The sequence below is a fragment of the Hyaena hyaena genome, unplaced genomic scaffold (assembly GCF_003009895.1).
Source record: "Hyaena hyaena isolate Hyena2069 unplaced genomic scaffold, ASM300989v1 scaffold_830, whole genome shotgun sequence".
Lineage (NCBI taxonomy): Eukaryota > Metazoa > Chordata > Mammalia > Carnivora > Hyaenidae > Hyaena > Hyaena hyaena.
This window is the reverse complement of record NW_024081455.1, coordinates 40,321-46,818: the sequence shown is the minus strand read 5'-3', so window position 1 is coordinate 46,818 and position 6,498 is coordinate 40,321. Positions and strand designations below refer to the sequence as shown.

Below are 6,498 nucleotides of genomic sequence, written 5' to 3'. Positions count from 1 at the left end.
CAGTTTACATTCCCAGTGCATGGGTATCTTGTAGTCAGATGTCCTGAGTGGGCAGGTGTTCCTGACTTTTGGTCACCCCTGCATCCCACCACTGCCTTGGTCTAAGGCTCTCCCCAGGCCTGGCCAGGGAGGGGTTGGGGGACAGGTGGCTGTGGAGGCTGCCCTTCCCAGGTTCTGACCAAAGAGAAAGATTTGTGCTTTTCTCGCTGGTGGAAAGTGTTCTCCCATCGTTCTCTCAGGCCAGCACAGCCTTTCCTGTGTTGACCTGTGTAAAAGGAAACTTCAAGATGGAGCAGGCAAGCCTAGATTAGTGGATTACCCAAGCCTGGCAAAATGGAACTAGAGGTCATGAGCAGATTCATCTGCCCTGGAACCGACTGTCTTCCCCATCAGCCCCTGGTGCTGTTGGCCAGTGCATATTCTTCACTGCCTGGTTTTTCATTTGTGAGGTTACCTCCACCAAGTGCTCCCAGGGTGTCTATGAAGAGAACTTCTCATCTGCCTGGTGGCCTCACTCTTCATGGGCTTTGGGGTCCTCTTTCTGCTCTTCTGAGTGGGCATCTACATAAGAGCTTCCAAGAATTCCAACCTGGTGGCTTCACTGAATCCCTGCTTTTATAAACTAATTTTGTTTTTGTTACTATTGCTGGAAGTGTCCTACCTGCTGCTCACAATAAGACATATGTGTGAACATCATAAAAAAGAAAAGTGGGTTAAGGGTCTCTCATCCACAGCTTCCTTTCCTCCCACAGTAACATCATCTAAACCCCCCCACCTCTATGCCCTAATTCTGGGGATTCTTTCCTTTTCAACTGGGTCTCCCCAGAGTTAAGCCCAGGTCTCTCACCAGCAGCTGAACATTTGTCTTGTGGTTCTGGAGAGTCAGAAGCACAGAAATCTCCCAAGAGAATAGGAAGAGCAGGCTATATAGGCTCACGGAGTCATGCTGCAGAATCTGGATCCAGTTCTCCCAGGTCATTCTAGGTTGATATTTGACATCAAACTTGTCCAAAGGAAATTCCAAGAAGATCATTGGCCTAGGTTATTTCTACATGTAGTAAATTATGCTATGAAATCACAAACCAGGTGATCAGGGGCACCTGGCTGGTTCAGTTGGTAAAGAATGGGACTCTTGATCTTGGGGTGTTTACACTGGCCATAGAGCTCACTTACCTTAAAAATAAATAAAGTCACAGATCAGCCCTCACACAAGGAAACTAGGTTATGAGTGCCAGTTCCAGGGTATGAACAAAACTGAGTCCGACTCTGGAAATGCCCAGGTAAGATAAGCTGCCTAGGCCAATGGCTAGATAACCTTTGTGTTAGTCAGTTTGGGCTGCCATAACAGAATATCACATACTGGGTGGCTTCAACAGACATCTATTTTCTCACATTTCTGGAGGCTGGAAATCTAAGATCAATATCACAAGTTCTCACCAATTCAGTTTTTAGTGAGAGCTCTGTTCCTGGCTCACAGGTAGCCTCTTATCCCTATGTTTTTCTGGGTGTTTGGGCTGGGAAAGAGGGGCCAAGAGGGAGGGGAACTCAAGTCACTGCTATCTCTTTTTATAAGGACTTCAAAGCGATTGGATCAAGGGTCCCATGCCTATGACTTCATTTAACCTCAATATCTTCTGTAAAGACCCTTTTCTCCAAATACAGTCATACTGGGAATTAGAGTTCAACATATGAATTGGGGGGGGTACATATTCAGTCCATACACACTCCTCTAGTCCAGTTCCCCATAAAACTGCATGTAGCTCCCAGCTTTTATTCCTAGGAACTTCCCAGGCACTGGATCCTCATATTCCTCTCCACACAGATTTTCTCCTTCTCTCTCTTCAATTCCAATGCCTCAACACTTGCATGGTCTTCCTTTATATTTTCCCTTTCATTCTGTTCTTTTTTGGTAACTGTATACATGTGATATTGAAACATTTTGAAAAATGACAAGACTCCTCATAATTTCTGCAATAACAAGCACAGAGTTAATTTGTTGCTTACTTAAGTAAGGAAATCCCTGTCAATCATGCCCAATCTCTCTGAGTGGGAGAGACTGCTGATCTTATGTAGAATTTTTGGGAAATCAGGGAATACTGAATGTTAGGGACATAAATTAGTTGGTGTCAGTTGCTGAAAGGTTGGCACTCAAAAAACAGAGAACTGAGTTGCTTTCAACTTGCTGACTTTAAGGAGTGAGGAGTGTGTATTGACTGACATGCTTGTAGAAATGTGTTCACTGAGGGGGGTAGCTGTGGTAGGATAATTCTTCCTACAGATGTCCACTTCCTCAGCCCACGAATTTGTGAATATGCTACATTATATGGCTAAAGAGTCTTTGTAGATGTGATTAAATGAAGAATCTTGAGCTGGGAAAATTATCTTAGAGGGTCCAATGTAACCAGAAAGGTCTATGTGGTGTGAAAGTAACTGATCAGCCATAGCTAGCTTTGGGGATGGAAGGGGCTATGAGCCAAAAATATGGGCATCTCTGTAAACTGGAAGAGGCAAGTAAACATTCTCCCTGGAGCCTCCAGAAAGCAACTTAACCTTGCTGCCATATTGATTTAGTGCAGTGAGACTCATTTTGGACTTCTGATCTCCAGAAGCATAAGTATAGCATTGTGTTGTTTAAGCCACTAAGTTTGTGGTAATCGTTTCAAAAATAGCAATAGGAAACTTCTACAGGGGTCATTGATGGATACATATGACTTAAAACATGCTCTAGCATCTATTTGTAGCCATGGCTTTAGAACAATGCTCTATTCCCAGAAACGGGAACTTTAAAAATTTTTAAGTATCATTGTAAATAATTTAAATAATAATGAATGTTGAATCAACCATCCCCACATATGGATTCCAAGCTCTCACCTTCTGCTCAGGGTATTATTATATTATTATCAGTGTCTGAAGTTGGGTTGTGCAAGCGGGTGTATTTGGGAGAGGATCAGGGGGTGATTTTGGCACTGGATTTATATGTTCTCCACAAGACTAACTGCAGGGTATTGGGCATATGAAGATCTTTTGTTACATATAGGCCATCTATATCTGAATCCACTTTCCACATGAGAAATTTCTCACTTTCTGAAACTTGAAGGACCACATACATGCTTTTACAGTTTCTCTAAAGGCTAAGAAATGGGTATATTACTCTGTCCTAGACAATCCCAATCAGAAATGACTATTCCAGCTTTTAACATGAGTTGAGAGACTCAAGGAGCATGCACTGTGGATAATTCTTCTGGCCCTTTCAACATAATAATATCCCCAAGTCCAGGGTAACACCATCCAGGGGCAGCAAAAGTCACGGAGCCATTGGTGGTGTTTGGAATCCAGGGTGTAGGTCACCTGTGCAAAGCCACAGGGTTTATCACTCAGTAGGGGGAACGAATACCCTTCTCAGATGATGCTGAGTGTGGTTTTGTGTGTAGCTCTATTTGGTTGACTTTCCTATTCTTCCTTCTCTGCGTACCCTGATTCTCTAGTTTCCTGGAGATCCTCTGAACTACAAATATTCCTGAAATTAAGTATATTTTAGATCAAATTGACCAGAGTCTATTTCTAACAGTGCTGGGGAGGGAAGGGGAAGATGCAGGACTATGGGGGAGGGAGATGTAGGGAGAGACAGAGTGACAGAGAGATATGGGGGAAGGGAGGAAGAAAGGAAGGGTTCTTTGGAAATCAGCTTGGTGTTGAGTTCACTTCCAGCCACATTCATGATTCTCCTGAAGCATCATCTTACTCCCTGAGCCCAGAGGCACCCTTATGGATCACGTAATTCCACTCCTTGCTCTCTGTTTTTAAGACACAAGTAGGTCACCTGTTCCAGCTTCTCCTGCTCCCCAGTCAGCCGGCAAGAAAGGCAAGCAAGCAGACAAACAAACCAAACCTTCCTTTTCAAGCCAACACCTTTCTATCCCTCATTTTAGCCAGCTGCATCTTACCACGAATCCTTATTTGTATTCTCGATAGTGTGAGGGGAAGGGAAAAAATGGTCCCTGGGATATTATGAAAGCAAAGTAGTAAAGATCTGTTCAGAAAACACACCAAGTAGCACTGTGAGATAGAATCCGGGTGTTTACATACATCACACATAGCTTTTTTTTTTCATATTAATGGCATAATTCCTATAGATTGTTTTATAACTCTTTCTTTACTTAAAAACGTTTGGGATAGGCAAAAGATAGGATTCCAGAATTCCTTTCCCGCAAAAGGAACCCAGAGCAGAGGGCAGAAACCCACTGTAAGCTGCTTCCTAGCAGTGCCCGGATCCACAGATGCCAAAAATGGGAGAGATCCTGAAGTCACTTGCACCGCAGCAGCTGAGGCGCCCATTGGTCGGATGAGCAATGTGGGAGGGAAGATGAGGACAGGGGGTGGGATGTGGGTTGTAGGAAAAGGGTAGCCCTAGGTGTACTGAATGGGGACATAGCTTTTATAAATCAGGCAGCATAGGGGTCTAGTTTCCCACCATAGAACTTCCCAGCCTGTGGAAGTATTCCAGAGATGTCGCTTGAATTTTCCTAGATTTATTTGTTCTTTACCATACGATTTTTGCTCACTTTCAATTTTGAAAGATACTTGGGCCTGCTGTAGGAGCCTACACTTGCCACAGGGGAAATAGATTCTACTTACATAAATGGATTAGAAAAAAGTTTAGGGCAGAAAGCCGCCACCATGGGGAAAGAGCACCCTGGGTTAGCCAGTGAGATATTATAATGGGATCGCAAGTAACTCCTTATATCACCTGCAGGAAATTGCTTTCCTATTTGACGCCAATGTACCTTGATCACAAACACTACTTGCCCACCAGATCCTTTGCTTCTTAATCACACAAGTTAATGATTACTCTCTGATTGTTTGCTTCACGTTCACCACAGGTGTAAGATCTTGAGAGCCCAATAAGTACAGAGATGAGACCCCTGTTCAGGGCTCTTGTCTCCTCCCGGACATTAGCCTCTCTTGTATTCATTCAATTCTACATCTGCTCTCTTGCTGGATAAGAGAGAACTCCAGACTCATAGTCTGTGACACCCTGGATTTTTGGTCAGAGATGAGCAATGACAGACAGGAAATTGCCTATTTTGGTCACCTCAGCACAGGGGTCTTGGATGAGTACACACAGCTTATGACAGGGAAATAGAGACCAGCAGGAGTCCTTGTTTTTTCAAGCCCAGGGGTCCCTAGAGGCCCATGCAGGTAGGACTCCTGACCCCAGGAGCCCCCAAGTGAGAGATCAGAAGAGGGCAGGGGGCAGGAAGGACTGCCGACTCCAGGCATTGAGGGCCCCTGACCGCGAGTCCTCCAGGGTTCTGTCCCTGGGCCATCTTGCCCTCCTGCTCCATGGACAGAAAGGGGAAGCCACCAAGTTCAAAATGTAGAATCGCTTGCTCTCGCACAGGGAGTCCTTTCTCTGTTAGGATTCAAATTCAAACCTAAGCTGCTACAGTTACAAGAGTTGCACCGTGACCAGATCATTGTGCGCCCTCACAACCTAGTGTTGTGCTGGAATCTCAGAATTTGAGGTTGTAGCAGCTAGAGTTGAACCAATGTCTCCCTCCCTCCTTTCCTTTTCCCTCTTTCTTCCCTCCTTCCCTCCCTCCTTCTCTCTGCCCTGTCTCACTCCCTTTCACTCATTCCCTCTCTCTCCCTCTCCCTCATTCCAGGTTGTCTACCCTCACCTTCTCTCCAGTTTTCTCATTTGCCCCCTCCCCACCACCAGCACTCTCAACTGAGGTGGCCATACTACCCTCTGGGTGGGGTGGGGAACTCTGTGTCTTTCCAGATGAGGCCCTCTAGACTTTGAAAAGACTTTAAAACGTTTTAAAAAATTTTGTTTTTACGTAATGTATACACCCAACGTGGGGCTTGAACTTACAACCCCAAGGTCAAGAGTTGCATGCTCCACTGGTGCAACTTTTGCCTGGTTCTAAACAGAAGCTAGAATAAGTATTCTCAAGGACAGCAGATTTGAAGAACTTCTCACACTGCCCCCATTCTGGGGTTCCTCTAGGACTGAAAACATAAGAATCCACAGTCGAGCTCCTGATCCTCCCCTCCCCAGACCCCTGGGGAACATACATCCTTCACAGAGCATTTATGGGTGCCTGTTTGGAAACAGGCCCTCCTCTGACTGCATGGTAAACAAACTCCAGGTCCTTGCCCCATGGGGCCTCCACTGGAGGTCCTAGGGCAGTGTAGTGGGGGCATAACCAATTAGTTCCTTCCCATGACAGGGCCACGCACCCCAACTTGGAGGCACTTGGCTGGATGAAGCCAACCAAGAATGAGAAATGGGTGACTTCACTCTGAGAAGCTGTCAGCTTCTTCTGGGGCTCATAGACTTGCAAGGTAGCACAAACAGGTGTGAAGGCCCTTGGGCCCAGAATTTCGGTATATAGTCCCCGGCTCACTCTCCCCAAAATCCCCCTGAGGCAGTGGCTGCAAATTGGTGAGAGTCAGTTCTTCTTTGAACTTGCTGCCTGATCAGGTCAAGGA

The 6,498-nt window shown here is 45.5% G+C and overlaps 1 pseudogene; it reads left to right on the top strand.

Annotated features, from left to right (window-relative positions):
• Positions 1-333: 333 nt before the first annotated feature.
• On the top strand, positions 334-832 carry LOC120221899 (annotated as a pseudogene).
• The last annotated feature ends 5,666 nt before the right edge of the window (positions 833-6,498 follow it).